General features: G+C 46.0%; 1 long non-coding RNA gene across 1 annotated transcript; it reads right to left on the bottom strand.

Annotated features, from left to right (window-relative positions):
- Positions 1-923: 923 nt before the first annotated feature.
- Positions 924-18,481, bottom strand: LOC308476955. The gene is made up of 3 exons (XR_013986270.1): positions 16,645-18,481; positions 12,533-12,595; positions 924-2,762 (listed from the first exon to the last, which is right to left on the bottom strand). It is a non-coding gene; the product is annotated as an uncharacterized lncRNA (long non-coding RNA).
- Between the last annotated feature and the right edge of the window lie 954 nt (positions 18,482-19,435).

Raw genomic sequence — 19,435 nt, 5'->3', positions numbered from 1 at the left:
CATTAAAGGCGACTACTGTAATGGTCAATTATTTGGTTTATCGTTACATTTTTTCATTGGGGCACTTCTTGGATTTTCTTCTTCAGACACCTACATGTCTTCTGCCAGCTCTCCAACCCTGCTTTTCCAGCACGATGGGCCCTTAATTAACCATCATTATCATAAATGTACACACACACCCATCAGGATAGCAACATTCTGAAGTGAAAGCAGGTGTGTGTGACGTTTGTTCCTAGAATTACTCAGTTGCTTACGTCCTGATTTGTCTTTATTATTATTATTATTTTACAAAATCCATTATGGTTTTATAGAAAGGGTAAGGTTACTCTCAATATATTTCCCACTGCAGAAAGCAACTGATTTTGCTGTTTGTAAATTACAGGTCACCTTGAAGAGCAATTGCTTAGCCGTAGCAGCTTTGCAACCTCAGTTACAGGCTAGAAATTTAGGCCTAGACTATCGATACTCTTAAGTGATGCTCTAGGCATCCCTTCTTTATCTCTCAAATGAGGGAGCGGAGTCTGCCTGCTTCCAAATCTTTGTTGCATTCGTTGTACGTAGTAAACCTGGATAACTAGTCCTGTAAACTGCCGGTTGCATGCCAACTCTCAAATGCTGTCAAATACGAGGTACCGGTGGTTTTTAAACCTTTCCCTTTGCAACCTGAAGGGTATCACTGGAGAATATTTGACCTGAACATCTGCAAAGGAGAAGAATTTTAGAAGCAAATTGTCTCTTTCATCTCTGCTAAGTACCAATCCTTTATTTCTTGTTCAATCAAAATACCTTCCAGCGTTATAATTGGCCTTGTGACCTTTTAGTGCTTCTTTTAAGAATACATTCTCTTCCTCTCTGGTGATAAACAGATTATCAGAGGGTTAAAAGCAAAACAGGCAGTGACTCTGAAATAAATGCACTATAGGAGGGCAAGCATGGAAGACTTTAATTGGATAGCAAGTGAACAGAAATATGGAGCCTGAGCTGGATATTTTTGCTGAGGGTATTTTGGATGAAAGCCTTTGGCAAATACATGAATCTGTAGGAAAAAGAGAGAGAGCTTTATTTCTCCCATCTCCTGTCTTTGATGCCCCCTATCATTAGTTCCTTAAGGAACCAAGGCAGGTGGGCCTGACACAGTTTGAACTGAACTGATTATGCTGAAGTAATTGCGCTTGGATTTTGTGTAATGCAATTAGCATCTGCTTAAAGATTTTCTCTCTCCTCTCTGCATCCTCAGAAGGGTCCAAAATGGCAAATGCAGAAACGCTCCCCGCTCCAGAGAAGTCATCCTAATTGTAACAACTGTTTTGGAACAGAGCTCCCGTTGCTTTTCTTAAGCGTTTTGAGAACACCTGAAGGCACCTAGCTGACTCAAATGTTACCTTTGAAGCCTAAGAACAGCTTCCCTGCGGTCCTGTTCCTCATCCAAAATGCATGCTTGCAAGTGATGGAGACACGGTCCAAAATGAACAAGATCAGAGACTGGATCTCATTGACCTGTCACTAATCTATTTAGAATTGGATGTAGGTATAACTAGTGCTTTTTTTCTGGGGGTACGCATACCCCTAAACATTTTGTGAATCTCTGTACTTTTGTCCATTTACTGTATTTCTTTTCCCCGATTTGAACTATAAAATGGTGATTTTCTTGAGTCAAAATGAGAGTACCCCTAAACATTTTTTTAAGAAAAAAATGCACTGGGTATAACACAAAAGGGGGGGGGGTCATATATTGATGACGTGTGTGATCCACACCCTGCAGAAATGTTGAAGATAGTCTTAAATTCTTGTTTAATAACATTCACCATGTGTGACCCTGGGTGAGTTACTATCTTTCTGCAGCAGTGTTCCCATCTAGAAAATGGAAAGCGTTTGACAACATTCAGTGAAGGTTATAATGTGGTCTTGGTGTGATATGAGTCCCTCCCCTCCACCACATACAGTACCTGCCCTCAACATGAGCCATGGCTGGCTCACCCATGAGGCAAGGGGAAGTGACTGCCTTGGGTGGCAGGATCCACAAGGGCAGCAGATTTGGCCTCCACAGAAAGCATTGCCTGCTGCCCCCACTCAAAGAGATAAATAAAGGCCAGTCTGAGGCTCTTTCCATTTCCCAAGAAAAGTGAAGGAAATGTTTTGGCTGATTAGTGATTCTGTTCAGTCAAATGCATTTTAGTGTGCGGCTTGAAGTCAAGGTATGGCAGCTTCGGATGAAAGCATCTCTCCTAATCAGCATGGACACCTCTCTTATTTTTTTCATGTCCTTGTTCTTGATATCGTCTTACCGGTTTCCAAATAACCTTCCCACTTCACAGGCTCCCTGCAGGGGATCCCGACTGTTTTGTCTCCTGTCACTTTCGATCATTAGTTTTTGAGAAAGCTTGGATCCTTGATACGCTTGGAGAATCCCTCTGTATGTTTGACCTAAAGTTCCACCACAAAGCGCCAACAAACTGATTACACATCTTAATTGATCCAGGCGACAAGCCTGTATTCACTTACCTGGGAAGAAATCCAATTGAACTTAGTGGGGCTTAATTCTAAATGGACATGTCTAGGATTGCAGTATGGAAAAAAACCCAACAACCCCGAAAACATTTGGAAAACTGAATCCTCCTAGGAAGTTCTACCTGCGTGGCTTGAATCCTTGAATCCTGTTAGCAAAGTACATTAGGATCCCACAGGATTCCCCTTCTGATTTCTGCAGCTTCAGCTTACTTCGTTTGCCTTTCTTTTTCTGAATCTTGTGCACATTTGTATTTCTGCACACATTGGATTACACAGCAGTGGGAGGGGGGAATGGAAGAAGCAAATATTAACATATATTAACAATATTAATATTTCCCCATTGAAATTTTCCACATAAAATTCAGAGTTGAATTTTGAAAGGTATTTTTTTCTTTTAAAATTTAGTATTTGGGGCACATGGACACCTCTTGAATATTTTGATTTGGGGAGAGTCCAAAAACGAAAACTCAAAAGCTCTCAGCTGACAAATGTTAACTATTAAATATTAACTTGCAGGCTGTCAGCTCTCAAATCTAACAATGTTCACCACCTAGCCGCTCCAATGAAACGTTTAACACGATTGCATGCTGCCAATAGATTCCGTATTCTGAGGTGGACCAAATGTCCCTTAGATCACCTGCTATTTGCATGCTGTGGTGATCCGTCAAATAGATAAATACCCTGACCATTGCTTCCAAAACCACCTTCCCAGTGCAATAATCCCTTTTTTTAAATAAGAGGCTATCTGTGTGAACTGGGTATCTCCTTTATAACAAAAGATCAGTATCATTAAGGAAGAATTGGCAACCTCTTAAATGATGGACCACTTAGATCAGAGAGAGAGAGCTTCTATCACCTTTGATCAAAACAATCTCTTCTCCCTTATCAGACTATCGTCTATGCCCTGACAATGCTGGAGGTTTGGCGGATGGGACAAAGGTAAGGGTCTTCTCTGTGATCCCATCTAAATATTGGCACTCTTTATTCCATCACAGCAGATGTTTCTGCTTAGGGAGGCTTTACCAGTGCCAATGTTTTGTCCAATGCCTTTGCTTTATCTACTGCACCTATGACTGTTTTTATTAGAGACAGTGTTGTTCAGTGGTTAGCGTGCCAGACTAGACCCTGGGAGACCAGGGTTCAAATTCCCACTCGGCTATGATGCTCACTGCCTCTCAGCCTAACCTACTTAACAGTGCTGTTGTTGGGAATTAAATGAGGAGACAAAGAACGGTGTATGTCCACTTGAGCTCCTTAGAGAAAAATGTGTGAGTGAAATGCAATAAATAATAATTAAAACAAAGATTATTTTGCTTTTGTTATATTATTATTATATGTGGAATAATTTTTAAAATTATTTTTAATGGTGTGTAAGCTCTAGAAGTGTGTGACATACATCTTCATATAAATAAAAACCAGTTTTGCACACCCATTGCCATGTACCGTCATGGCAAAGTACTTTATACCATTGCATGCCATCATCCACCAAATATTGAAATCAAATATAGTTGGGTGTCAAATGCCAGTATCCAATATTGAATGAATATTCTGTGAATATGCAGAGAATATCTGGGGAACATTTGAATTTGATCATGAATCCCACATTTCGGATTTTCATCTCAGCCATAGAACTTAACAGCTTTGGATCAGGCCATTTATTACAATCTATAAATAGGGCCTTTTGCATATTTCATGCAGCTTAATTACATTGCAGCACCTTGAGGTTTTGACTCCACCTATAGCTTTTAATTTGAGGTGGCACATATCTCACGAGGATTTAAAGGTGACCACGAAGACACAGCAACTGTCACTTTAAAAACCCATTTCATTTTGTATTTTAGGGGAGACTTTTCATTACACCGAAAGGGCTAGCAGCTTGTCCATGTGACCCTCCCATAGCTGAGGTTCCATGTTGTCTGCCTGAGATGTATTAGATAGTTAACAGTAAAGGTCACTCAGCACTTATTAACATTAGAATCTCATTTAGGTTCCTTGGACCCTACGGGCATTTTAAGTATTCACAATGCAGTGGCCTCATACTACAATGGTGAGTGCCTTTAGAAACTGGCGGTATTGCATTGCTCTCCCTGAAAGATAATAATAGATCGGAAAGGTTGCACACTCTTCATCGTGCATGTAGATCACCTCTGGTGCTATTGGCACTGCAGTTAAGTTTTATCCATATTTCTTCTCCTACTAAATTATCTGGGCTTTCTAGTGAGCTGGGGGAAGATGTGGCATATGCTGTTCTGTATAGAAATGTTGGTTTAACTCTTGTCCAATATACATTCATTTTTGTCAAGTGTTTGGCCTGTGAAAGATGAAGTTAAATTCAAACTGATGGCTAATTGCCATATCCATGCCCCGTCATTTGATGACTTGCATATAGTATCTGAGAAAGAGCGTCATATCACGACAAACACAATGGCAAGTCAAATCACTTGGATTGTATTTAGCCATTGTATTTACAGTGAGAAACCAAGCCCACCTAATGATGGAATGAAATAGGATTATTTAATAGCTACTCAGTAAGAGAGAGAGAGAGAGAGAGAGAGAGAGAGAGAGAGAGAGAGAGAGATCAACTATAAGTTAACAGCCGCCTCGTTCAAAACATTCACCTGCTTTGTCTGTGACTACAGACCGCTCTGTACATTCCTCTTCAAATCCATCAGAAACTGTTATGTAGTGTAGTTTCACCCTGGGCCAACAGGGGGATACTGTATATAGTTTTCACTCAGGTCTGTAGATAGTTTTCACTCAGGTCCGCGCCAGTTATTTTTGGCGGGAACTCTGGGCTGTTGTGGTTACAATGTTGATAGCCGGCTGCCTATAAATACAGGCCGGCTGAGCTGTTCGCAGTCAGTTCTATTCCAGCTTGCCATAATAAAGAGCTACTTGAAGAAATCGCTGTGCCGGCTGCTATGTCAACCCACGACCTAACACTGGCGACGAAGGTGGGATCGATGGACATCAGAGCACAGCCAGATGCGGCCAGCCTCTGAACTGAGCTGAATCACTGAGCTGAATCACAGAGCGAAATCACTGAGCGAAATCACTGGGCAGAACCAATTCAGAGCTGACTGTTCTGGCTAGAGCACTGTGTTCCATCCATCGCCCTTCACGCCGGCATCGGAATCATGGCTTCACTTGTGCCTCTACCGCCGTTTGCGCCAGCCTCTGAATCATGGGACTCCTACCTCGCTCGGTTCGACTGCTACCTCCAAGCCAACGAGCTGACAGCAGTATCACAGGATCGGAAGCGGGGCCTATTCCTCAGCCTCTGTGGGCCTGAGGTGTTTGAGACGGCCCGAGCGTTGGTTGCGCCTGAAGCAGTCCAGGCAACACCATGGGACACGATCCAAGAGAAGCTCCGCAACCACTACGCACCAAAGCCGTCCAAGATTGCTGCCCGCCATGCGTTCTACCACCGGAACCAGGCAGAGGGGGAGTCAATCAACAACTACACCACCGCCCTGCGACAGGCTGCAATGCACTGTGAGTTCCGAGACTTAGACGATGCCCTGATGGATCGAATCGTCTGCGGGGTCCGGGACATCCATCTGCAACGGCGCCTCCTAGCCAAGCCAGACCTCACGCTACAGAAAGCCATTGAGGAGGCTGTGGCCTCAGAAGCTGCTGAACGCTCCGCCCAGGAGATCCGCAAGTCCAGCAGCCCGCGTCTTGCTAGGAAGCCAGTTCCGGTGCATCATGAAGAGGCCAGCAGTGAGGAGGCATCCTCCAGTGAAGACGATGACGTGCACCAGACAAAGCGGGAGCGCAGGAAGTTCCAACTGAAGTCCAAGGGCCAACCGGAATGTGCTGGCTGCGGAGGCAACCATTCCCGTGCCCAGTGTCGATTCAGAGACGCCATCTGTAGGAAGTGTTCCAGAAGGGGCCACATCGCTAAGGTCTGCCGATCGGCTCCGTCTGACACCCCCCCTTCATCGACTCGCAAGTCCAAGTCTTCACTCCAGTCTGCCAAGGAAAGTTGTTTCGCTCTCACCAACTGCCACTGCCCGTCTGGAACCACGATTGGCCAAACCGACTCGCCTACGCGACGCAAGCTGAACGTCACGGTGCTCATTGAAGGAGCTCCATGTGACATGGAGATCGACACCGGGTCTGCCCTGTCCATCGTGTCATGGAGCACCATCAAAAGACTGGTACCCAGAGTGTCCAAAAGGCAACTCGACTCTCACCGTGTACACCTGAGAGACTACCAGGGAAACGACATTCCCGTGGTAGGCGTTGGCCGGTTCCGGATCGCCTTCAAGGATTTTTCGGGCCTGCTCCGGTTGGTGGTGGTCGAAGGTCAGCGGCCAAGCCTCCTAGGGCTAGACTGGTTTGATGCCCTCGGCCTGGAAGTCACCGGCATCAACTGCATCTCTAACGCAGAGACTGAGGGTCTGGTCAAAGACTTTGCCGAGGTTTTTGACGGCACCTTGGGCCAATATACAGGTACGCCCATCTCCTTTAGCCTTGATCCACAAGTCGCCCCCATCAAGCTAAAGCCACGCCGGGTTCCCTTTGCTCTCAAGGCTAAGGTGGACGAACAACTGGACAAACTGATCGCCCAAGGAGTTTTGGAGCCGGTTGACCACGCAAAGTGGGAAACCCCCATCGTCACGCCTGTCAAGCCAGATGGGTCGGTGAGAATCTGCGCTGACTACAAGTGCACGATCAACAAGGCACTTCAGCAGCACGCTTATCCGGTTCCTGTTGTCCAACACCTGCTGCATTCCCTGGGTGAGGGTAAGGTCTTCGCTAAGCTGGACCTTGCCCAAGCCTATCAACAACTGCCAGTCGATGATGCCACTGCTGAAGCCCAGACGATCGTCACCCACCGGGGGGCATTCCGTTGCCGCCGGTTGCAGTTCGGGGTGAGTGTGGCTCCTGGCATCTTCCAAAGCCTTATGGAGCGTCTCCTGCAAGGGCTTCCAGGCGTGGTACCATATTTTGATGACGTCTTGGTGTCTGCAGACTCACACCAGCAGCTGTTCGAGCGCCTCCGTGCCGTGCTGACCAGGTTCCAGGAGGCCGGGCTCAAGGTAAAGAGGGAGAAGTGCCAGATCGCCGTTCCACAGGTAGAGTTCCTGGGCTATCTTATCGATGCCTCCGGTCTTCATCCAACCACATCCAAGATCCGCGCTATCCAGCAGGCCCCCACTCCAAAGAACAAAACGGAGTTGCAGGCATTCCTGGGGCTGCTGAACTTTTATAACATGTTCCTGCCCCACAAAGCCACAGTGGCTGAGCCTCTTCACCGACTCCTTAGCACTAAGACGCCTTGGGCCTGGGGTCATCGGGAGACGGCGGCCTTCAACGCGGTCAAGGCTCTCCTTTCTTCAGACAGTGTGCTGGTACAGTACAGTGAATCCAGGCCGCTGGTCCTTGCCTGCGACGCCTCACCTTTTGGCATCGGTGCTGTCCTTAGTCACCGTTTTCCAGATGGAAGAGAAGCACCGCTCGCCTACTTTTCCAGGACACTATCTCCGACGGAACGGAATTACAGCCAGCTCGACAAGGAGGCATTGGCACTTGTGGCTGGAGTGAAGAGGTTCCATGAATACCTCTATGGCAGGACTTTTGACCTCATCACTGACCACAAGCCACTCCTGGGCCTCCTCGCCGGTGATCGTCCAACTCCACCGGTCCTCTCACCACGCATGCTGCGATGGACTGTTTTCCTGGCTGCCTACCACTACCGGCTCATCCATCGCCCGGGGAAATCGATGGGCCATGCCGACGCCCTCAGCCGTTGCCCTCTTCCAGCATTTGTGGAGGACCCGGCTCCAGCTTCATCGCTCCTTCTGATTGAGGATCTTCCGGCAGCGCCTGTATCGGCTGCCACTGTGGCCTCCGCATCTGCCCAGGATCGCACCATCAGCCGGGTGCTCAACTGGGTGTGGAGGGGGTGGCCACAAGGGCCCTTTGCATCGGAGTTCCAGCCCTTCGCAACCAGACAACATGAACTCTCAGCTCATCGCGGCTGTCTGCTGTGGGGAGACCGCGTCGTGATTCCCCAGGGACTCCGTCAGCGCGTCCTGGAGGCTCTGCACGTTGGCCACCCGGGAATTGTCAAAATGAAGGCGTTGGCTCGGTGTTACGTCTGGTGGCCTAATATGGACGATGCCATCACTGCCTGGGTGTCCGCCTGTCAAGCGTGCCAGGAGTCGAGGCCTGCACCACCGGCAGCTAAGGGACACACCTGGGAGACGCCAAAGACACCCTGGTCGAGGGTGCACATCGATCTGGCTGGCCCCTTTCACGGCCGGACCTTTATGGTAGTGGTGGACGCCTATTCCAAATGGCTGGAGGTCGCCCTGATGCCCTCCACCACTACCGAAGCTGTCATCCGGGTGCTGCGGGGCCTGTTTGCAACGCATGGGTGTCCTGATGTCCTTGTCTCTGACAACGGACCGCAGTTCACGTCAGGCACGTTTGAGCGGTATCTTTTGGGACTGGGCATCCGCCATGCCCTAACGGCACCCTTTCATCCATCCAGCAACGGGCAAGCGGAAAGAATGGTGCGCTCGACAAAAGAGGCACTGGCGCGCCTGGACCGGGGAGACTGGCATGAGCGGGTCGCCGAATACTTGTTCGTGCAACACATCACCCCTCATGCGGCCACAGGGAGGAGTCCTGCTGAACTGCTTATGGGCCGCCGCCTCAGGTCACCGCTCGACCGGCTACACCCAGACTTTGCCGTGGCTGAACCCCCAGGCTGTGCCAACGCACCACGGTCATTTGTCCCAGGAAACCAGGTCTTTGCCCGGAACTATGTGGGGGACATCCCTTGGGTGCCGGCCACAGTAGTGGGAGTCACTGGACCTCGCTCGTACCAGGTGGCACTCGAAGACGGACGCTTGTGGCGACGGCACATAGACCAGCTTAGGCGCAGGGTTGGGGACTTGGACACTACCGAGGTGCCCCCAACTGCGCTTGCGGCTCCAGAAGAGACACGTACAGATGGCGAGGCCCCACCTACACCTCCCTCGCAAACTGCCAGTGTGGAGCCGAACCAAGCCGTTTCAGAACAGACTCAGACCACTCCACTTGCGGAGGCTCCACTCACAGCAGCGGATCCAGGGGAGTTGGTTCCAACGCCACCTAGGGTCGCACCACAGCCTCAGCGAGAACTGTGTGGCCCTCCGGACTTGGCTACCAGCCCCCGGCGGTCTGGCAGAGTTTCCAAGCGCCCAACTCATTTAAAGGACTATGTTGTTGGACAGGTATCACTGTTGGTCTAAGTATGGGAAATGTAACCGATATGCTTTTGTGCCTAATTGAACCATTACGCGTAGTGCTGTATATAAGGAAACCATTACGATTGTAACTAACGCCTTATCTCGGTGGGGAGGGGTGTTATGTAGTGTAGTTTCACCCTGGGCCAACAGGGGGATACTGTATATAGTTTTCACTCAGGTCTGTAGATAGTTTTCACTCAGGTCCGCGCCAGTTATTTTTGGCGGGAACTCTGGGCTGTTGTGGTTACAATGTTGATAGCCGGCTGCCTATAAATACAGGCCGGCTGAGCTGTTCGCAGTCAGTTCTATTCCAGCTTGCCATAATAAAGAGCTACTTGAAGAAATCGCTGTGCCGGCTGCTATGTCAACCCACGACCTAACAGAAACCACCAAGCCAAACTACAACTTCCAGGAGGCAATAAAACAATCTATGTGCACATGACACCATCAATATGCATACCCTAAACTAGTGAGCAAGGAGAGAATGATCAGAATACAAATATTTTCCAAACACTCACTAAGAAAAGGTAAAGATAAAGGACCCCTGGATGGTTAAGTCCAGTCAAAGGTGACTATGGGGTATGGCACTCATCTCGCTGAGGGAGCCGGCGTTTGTCCACAGACGGCTTTCCGGGTCATGTGGCCAGTATGACTTAACTGCTTCTGGTGCAATGGAACACCATGACGGAAACTAGAGCAGATTCAAACCGCCGACCTTCTGATCGACAAGCCCAAGCGGCTCAGTGGTTTGGACCACAGCGCCACCCGTGTTGAGATGGACACCACCGCCCCATAGTCGCTTTTGACTGGACTTAACCATCCTGGGGTCCTTTACCTTTTTACTCACTAAGAAAGTACCCCTTTAGCCCTCTTGTAGCTGCATACAAACCAGTTTTCAGAGATCGCGTGGCTGGTGGCTACTTCTGAACAGTGTGAATGAGATTCATCTTAAGGGTCTCTTCCACTGAACTGGCATCCTGCCAGGAGGGCGTGGGGAACACCAATTCTGCAAGAAAGAACCATGCAGGTATCCCCACTCCTGGAGTAGAACAATTCAGACTCACACCCCAGCCATGCATCATCTACTCATGAAAGAGTGGCCTCCAGGTATATCTAAAGGATACCTTGGCATGGAAAGAATCCATGTTGGGAGGAGATATGAGAATTTACTTACTGGACAGGAAGGGTGGGTGATTACTTCTTGCCCTTAAATGAATTTAGGGAGTCCAAATATGGAGGGTGCATATTTTAGGAGGGAGGTGTATTGCCAATAATAGAGTTAGAAGAGTATATTAATGGGACCTGTATGGGTTTTGATGGTTTTCATTTCTTTGAGGGGTGGAGAATGGAAGGGAGTTTAACATACTTTGGTTCTTGTTCTGTCACAATTTGTGGTTGTGGTTGTTTTTGCCAGTGTGCTGGAAGAAGCAAAGATCACCGGTGTCGAAGCAATGATTTTTCAACATCAACTTTGTTGGGCTGGTCATGTTGTGCGGATGCCTGATTATCGTCTTCCAAAGCAACTACTCTATTCTGAACTTAAAAATGGAAAGTGTAATGCCAACAAAAGAAGTTTGGTCAACAAAAGAAGTTTAAAGACTATCTCAATGCAAATCTTTAAAAAGTAGTATAAACAACAACAACCAGGAAACACTGGCCTGCAAGTGCTCCAATTGGAGAACAGCCTTTACCAAAGGCGTCATGGACTTTGAAGACACTCGAAGTCAGGACGAAAGGGAGAAACGTGTTAAGAGGAAGGCATGCTTGGCAAACCCTCACCATGATCAATGCCTGCCCAGAAACCTATGTCCCTACTGTAGAAGGACGTGTGTGTCAGAGGCTTAATGCTGTCCAGCTGGCCATAGATAAGACTCCGGGCTCCTAGCCAGTTCCAAACAATTTTATTTATTTGACAAAGTTCAAACGTACATCTCCAGCATTTCAATTAGCGTCCTTCCCCTTGTGCGCAGTTGCTGCCTCTAATCTTTCTTCTTCCTTTTCCGCATCCAGCATGCAAGTCTGCGAAAACTCCTCCCCTTACTTCCTCTGTGTACCGACTGACTTGTGCCAGGCTCATCCTCCTCCCCCTCTACGTCAGACCCACTTTCAAACGACAAGCTGCTGATAATCTCTTTAGGTTCTCTATAACTGCTGGTTTCTGTCCTTTCATCTTTTCCCGTTTGCCTCTCCCTGACAGTGTGGATCCAGAATTGGCCTCCATAGTCACTTACGGACCCACTGTTAAAACCATGTTTATGGAAGACAATATTACTCAGCTACAGGTGATTGCCAAAGAAGAAGAAGAAGAAGAAGAAGAAGAAGAAGAAGAAGAAGAAGAAGAAGAAGAAGAAGAAGAATCTTCGTATTATTTATTTGTATGTACAGCACTTCATTTTTTATGCCAGCTGCCTTGAGCCTTTGAAATAGGAAAGGATTTTTTTAAAAAAAATCTATATAAATAATGAAATCTCCCATGTTTGGGTTTTGAAATATTGGCAGATCTCAAGACTCCTTGATTACAGCATGTGTTTACACTTCTTTCTTCAATTCAGCTATCTCTCTTGTTACCTGGCTCCCCCACCCCACCCTTTTTCACCTTCTCTCTTTTGCTTCCCTGTCTGGTATCCAGCCAAAAATGACTCAGCAAGATCATCACTTCCTGGAGAGCAAGGAAGAGAAAGTCTATATTTGCTGAATAATGCAGGCATCGGACTGTTTTCAGGGTTCTTGTCATACATCAGTGAAGGACTATAAAGGGAGACCAGAAAGTGACAAACCTTGTCTTTTGAACCTTTGTGAGTTTGAACGTTTGTTGGTGACTCGGTGAGATTTTGCTTTCTCTTTGTGCCAGAAATAAAGCAGAACAACAGGAAAGAAAATGTAACATATTGTAATATGTTTTCAAGCTCAGAGAGGGGTGAAAAAAAGGTGCTTCGTTTGTAACATCAGGCTGAATGACATACCCACTTCTGTTTCATGGAACATATTGGTAACAACCCTCTTTTTATACCAAGAATCACTTCCAAGGTCTCACGACCACCCACACCCCAGTTATACGCTGTTCAAAGTTCTACTTTGTTCAGAAAAATACAATAGTTTGGATTTAAAGGGGCTTCTGTTCTTTTGGTTAAAGATATCATAGACTCTTGGAAATAACAAGCTCCACAGCTCATCATGCCCAGGAATGCTGCTGATGCATCATTGTAGGGCAGTGCTTTTTTTCTTAAAAAATGTTTAGGGGTACTCTCATTTTGACTCAAGAAAATTACCATTTTATAGTTCAGATTGGGGGAAATAAATACAGTAAATGGACAAAAGTACAAAGATTCACGAAATCTTTCAGGGTATGCATACCCCTGCGTACCCCCAGAAAAAAACACTGATTGTAGGTGCCAATAAGGGGGTCAGGGAAGATTCAAACAGTCACCAGGTAAATGGGAACAGAAGGAGTGATGGTTCTGTTAGCTATCATAACATAGAATAATAGAATCTTAGAGTTGGAAGGGACCAAGGATCATCTAGTCCATATTTTAAGGTTGTTCAAATGAATATTCTACAATGTAAAATAGAAAAACTTAATAAAAATTATACAAAACGAAAGGTTCCCACCCCCCAAAATGTTTAGCTAGAATCTCCTTTCTTGTAACTTGAAGCCATTGCCTTGAGTCCTACCCTCCACAGCAGGAGAAAACAAGTATGTTCCCTTGTCCACTGGACAGCCCTTAAGATATTTGAAGGTGGCTCTCGTATTTGAGAAAGACTCCCTTTCTCAAAATTCCTGTGCCATCTCTTTCTCTCCCTCTATAAATGCCACTTCCCAACATTTCACCCCATATTCCCTGTGTCCATCACATTCAATCAACACCCACCCACCTCACTCACACACGAAAACAAAGATCACCACAGCCAATCACAAGCAAACAATCACACCCTAGGCCAACCCCAACCTCTCTCACCACCAAAGGAACACAAGTGAACAACACAAGCAACGCTGACACCAAACTCTACATACATTAAACATAATAGAAACACCGCCACCCGAGCCCACCCCCATCCATCTTCCCTCTCTCCACCCCCCCTTTCTTTTTTCCTTTTTTTCTTCTCCCCCTAATGCCTCAACAAATGAAACGGATTTGTAAAAATGTTACATGGGGGGGGGGGAATACGAGGCATTACACTTACTTCTGTAAAACAAGAAAATCCTTAATAAAATATTTAAAAAAAAGAAGAAGAAGAAACTGTGTCAGAGTTATGGCAGTGGAGGCTGATTCAGCTCTCAATAAATCCTGTTGAGTTCTATGGAAGAATAGGTTGAAAGCTTGATCAAAGTTAAAAGGATGAAGGGATTGACTTCTCAGTCCTGACACTAGACTCACCATTAAATTCACAGGTAGAGGACCAATTTCATCGCTGCCTTAGTAGTCATCGGTAGTCATCAACTGGGTGCCTCTGCCATCAATTCAGAGTGTTGGTGCTGACCTTTAAAGACCTAAATGATCTTGGCCATGTATACCTGAAGGAGCATCTCCACCCCCATCGCTCAGCCCAGACACTAAGGTCCACCTCCAAGGGTCTTCTGGTGGTTCCCTCACTGCAAGAAGTGAAGCTACAGGGAACCGGGCAGAGGGTCTTCTTGGTAGTGGTGCCCGCCCTATGGAACGCCTTCTTATCCGATGTCAAGGAGATAAGTAACTATACAACCTTTAGAAGATGTCTGAAGATGTCTGTTCAGGGAAGTTTTTAATATGCTGGAAGCTACATAGTGTGGCTGGGGCAACCCAGCCAGATGGGCAGGGTGCAATTATTATTATTATTATTATTATTATTATTATTTACAATGAAGTGGGTCATGTTACTGACAACCCAGCTATGGAATGTTTACCCTAGGGAGTTTCACTTCATTACCTTTTTTCAGCACTGGATGAGAACTTTTCAAAAAAATAATAATATCAGGTTGCAAACCATTTTAACCCCTGGTGAATTTGGGGTTTTGTGGTATTTTGATTGAGGCTTTAGCAATAGAGTAGAATCAGATGTTGATGAGCCCCATTGAGTTTGATGGGACAAAATAAAAATGTGGTAACTGGCAACACGATTAAGAGAGGGCAAAACTTGCTTTGCTGTAAGAACCTGGTATTTTCTTTAGCTAATAATTATTTTAAATCAAAGAAGATATAACTGTATAACAGTATTTTATTTATGACTGAGTGAAGATGGCCTCCCATAATTCTCCAGGCCATTTGTGAGTGGGTGGCAGTGGAGAGTGTCTCAGGCAATCCAACTAAATGGGTGGGGTATAAATAATAAAATTACTACTACTACTGCTACTACTACCTAATCAAATAGCCTTCTTAGGGAGTGCAAATCTTCAGAGAATTTCTCAGAACATTTCTGTGAAATCTTGGCTCACAATGTCACATGAAACTATAAATTCATACTGGCAGATGAAGGAAGCTCTGAGTTAAGAGAGGAGAACTGGAAGGAATAGGGCACAAGGTCATCGCTAGTTGCAGAAATATTAAAATATATTGAGTTGGAATCACCCTTGTGTTTGAAACTTCCTCTTCTTGAATATGGGCATAGAAGTTGGGAGATCCCATTCTGTCAAATATTCTTGAGGGTGTGTGGCTAAGATTTTCAGTTCGTTTTTGAGAAATTTCAGCTCTTATGATTATTAAATAAACACATGGCTTTCATATTTTCAGTAATAAGCTGTGAGTCTCCTACAAAGACCCTGAGTTATGAGTGCACTGTCTCGCTCTTTTATTCCCTTTGTTTCCCTCTTTTGCTCCCCTCTTTTATTACCCCTTTCCCAGAATAGGCTAAAAGTGCCAAAGACCTACTGCTCAGCGGAAAGCTCTTTCTGGGCAACTCTGCTATAAATATAACCATGTGGCTGGGCTCTGTGATTACCGTCTTTGAAATAATGGTTTGTCACTTTTGCGTTTACGATGCCACTGATCAGTTTTTTATAATCATAGGAAGGCTCTCTGGGTCTGCTTTTTGTTGCCTCATAATCGCCCGTCTTGTGCGGATGAAGCCTCTGAGCTATCAGTTTTCGCGTCTCGCTGCCCAGCCTGGTTGTGTGATGGAGATTGAACAGCCCCTGCATCTTATTTGTTTCTAATCATATTACACTTGTCTTTAGGGCCTCGGCTGCGGCACCTGTGAAGCTCTATCATCATGAAAAGCCAAAATCAGATTGTAAAAGCCTCTGCTGTTGTTGTATCTTTCGCATTAATCTGCATCCCAAAACAATTCATGCTACTAATGGAAATGTGGACGACTCAAACTGATAAGGGCCTAATCCGTGTGCTGCTCTGAATAGCTTTTATTTCTCTGAGAAACATGACTGGAACACGCTCAGTTGTTCTTCCTTAGTTTGACTGAATAGGAGCCTTATGACAGGAGAGTCAGTCTCTTTGACTTTCATCTACACAAGTGGAAAATAGGCAGAATTTGGTTGAAGGCTGAGCTGCTCGTTTTTATTCCAGGTCTGCATACCCTCCAACAAAGGGATTTGGGTGGCACTGTGGTCTAAACCACTGAGCCTCTTGGGCTTACCGATCAGAAGGTCAGCGGTTCAAATCCATGCAACAGGGTGAGCTCCCATTGCTCTGTCCCAGCTCCTGCCAACCTAGCAGTTTGAAAGCACACCAGTGCAAGTAGATAAATAGGTACTGCTGTGGCAAGAAGGTAAATGGTGTTTCTGTGCACTTTGGCTCCTGTCACAGTGCTCCGTTGTGCCAGAAGCGGTTTACTCATGCTGTTCACATGATCCAGAAAGCTGTCTGTGGACAAACACTAGCTCCCTCAACCCGAAAGTGAGATGAGCACTGCAACCCCAAAGTTGCCTTTGACTAGACTTAACTATCCAGGGGTCCTTTACCTTTTTTCAGCATGAGGTCACAATGGCCAGTCTCTCTCCTTCAAGCAGCCATGGTCCTTCAGGCAAGCAGCATTACCATGGCAGCATGGGGTCACAATGGCCAGTCTTTCTCTTTGAGCATCAGCACAAGGTCACAATGACTAGTCCCTCTCTTTGGTGCTGGCAGCATCAACATTAGCCCACAATGGCCAGTATCCTTCTCTCACTGAAATGAGCAGCAGCAGAAGCATGCTGGGACACAGCCTTCAGGGGTCGCATAACTCCATAGCCTCCAACATTTCTGAAATGAAAAGAGGGACGTCCTATGGAAAAGGAGGACATTCCGGGATCAAATCAGAAACTGGGACTCATCTTGCTTTCAGGCCAGAAACTGGGATGACTTCTGTAAATTTGGGACTGTCCCTGGAAAATAGGGACATTTGGAAGGTCTGGGTTTGGTTAACCTTGTAAACTCCATGACACTTGCCAAGTCAAAGTGCCAAGAACCATGGGCCAGGGGAAAGTTTGGCAGCAGGAAGATTGTGACAGGAAATTCCTCCACCCTCTTTTTTTGCATAACCATGATGGGGAGCCATGTCATGCGAGCATTTTTGCAAGTCTGTCCATTTATCCAGTTGCTTCGTCCTTTGGCCAGAGATTGGTGCAAGGCTGGCATAAGAGACATGCCTGATGGCAGTTGTGCTTACACATCTGGACACACATCTGTAGGGCTTGATCAAACTAACTGCAGGGGCATCGCTGGGCACAGATATTTAGAAACTGCTTCCTCCTTCAAGAGAGGACACTTGCTCCTGTCTAATAAATGGCTATTGGTTTTCAGGGGAAAGGACATATATTCTAGACCCCACCCCCATCATTGTTGTTTGACACCATCATTCTCATTCAGTTATTTCTGTTTCATATACTTGCATGAAGAACCTTAACGGTACACTGCATCTCGTCACCAGAAATAAAAGTGTTATCTCCTGAAAGGTCATGTCTCTTAAGATTAATGTATTGCGCTGAAAACAAATACCACTGGCAATTATCATGTGAGCAGAACCACCACCACAACCGGGCTCTATAAAAGAAAAGGTGCTGGCTTTCATTCCGTGCTACTCGAGATCACTTGCAAAGTGTCTGTTGGCACTTCCTGTTATGAATCCACCTGTCACACATCACATTTCATCAGCCGAGGTGGAAGAAAAATATAATGCAAAAAAGACCTTGGGATCTCATGTATACATCTCATCCAACAACCGCGGCTTTGGCTTGACATTTGCAGGTTGCTTTAGATGGGTAGTGGTTCCACGTTCAGTTTTATGGCGTTGTTAAAATGCACCGGGAAGGTGGAGAGGGTGTGTGAGTTGGCAACAGATTGTGGGGGAAAGCGTACAGCCTCTTCAATGACACCAGCGCCTGTCTTTTATACAAGATCCGCTTCAGGCAGGAAAAGCTCTTGTGTTGTCGCTGTCGCACATGAAGTAAGACATGGGCATCCTGGTGTCAGAGGCTGGAATGGTGGGGACGACCCACCCCCTTCTCCTGAACCTTCCCGAGAACAGGAGGGCAGTATGGATTTAGAACAGTGGTTTGCAGAAGGTCACAGTTCAGAAGCTGCAGAGGGGAGAAGTTGGGAAATATTGGAAGAGGAACAACAGGAAGAAGAAACACCAGGGGAGAGACAGCTGAGAGACCCAGTGTCTTTGGAAAGCATTGCTGACCCCCCTTCTCTCAGGACCAGACGTGCATTGAGAGCAGTGGAACAGAAAGCTCAGAGACAGAAAGCTCAGATTAGCCGACACAGGGTTGACGTAGAATAGGAGAGATGGAGGGGGTGGGACTTTACTCGGAGCAATGCCATTATCTAAGAGAGACTGCATTCCTTCATCTCTCTCTGTGAATATACTGAATAAATGGCTTGGGAAGGACTATTATTGTTCCTCTGCTTCTTGGCTGCTACCGTGGGATTTCCAGAGGTTATGGACTGGGCCAAGAGAGAAGTTTCAGTGTGCTGCAAGGAACCAAGGGTGTTGTCCAGCAGAATTCATACTCAGAGGAGTCCTATTCCTACAAATTGTTTTAAATGGGTCTGCTCTGAGTAGGACTCAGCTGGGTGGTTCCCCAGTTATTTAGTTACTGCCATCAAAGAATGCAGCCAGAGAAGAATGGGGGTGGGTAATTTCACAGCAGCATTTTGGTCAAGAGGCCACCCAGAACACCAACCCAGTTAAGACATGCCAGGAAATGGGGTGCTAAAGTTTATCCTGAGCTGAACCACTTTGGGTGCCATGTACGAATGCCCCCCTACAAACAAAAAGCACCTCTTTTATATATATATATATATATAACTTTTATTAAATTTTCTGTTTTACAATTTAGAATACTCATTTAAACATCCTTAAAATATCAATGACTTCCCTTCCTCTCTTTCCGTGGTACATTTTGCATATCATAAATCCCTGCATATTGTCCATAAACTAAACCATTCAGTTTTCCATTATTACATCCATCAAAACTTATTTACACTGTTGAATTTATCTTAATCCTGCCAAGTTTTCAAGTGTACACAATTTCCCCGCATATATTCAATAAACATTTTCAAATTTTCTCTAAACGTATGTTCTTCTTGTTCTCTTACTTTATATGTTACGTCTGCAACATGTTGCCATTCTTCTTTGGTTGGGACCTCGCTCATTTTCCATTTTTGGGCTAACGAAACACGGGCCACAGTAGTGGCATACATAAATAACCTTTTTTCTCACCTGGGAATTTCTGTCTGAATTATCCCCAACAAAAAGGACTCTGGGTT

The sequence above is a fragment of the Podarcis pityusensis genome, assembly GCF_964106645.2.
Source record: "Podarcis pityusensis genome assembly, chromosome: 5".
Classification (NCBI taxonomy): domain Eukaryota; kingdom Metazoa; phylum Chordata; class Lepidosauria; order Squamata; family Lacertidae; genus Podarcis; species Podarcis pityusensis.
Note: the sequence above shows the minus strand (reverse complement) of the source record. Positions and strands in the feature narration are given on the sequence as shown.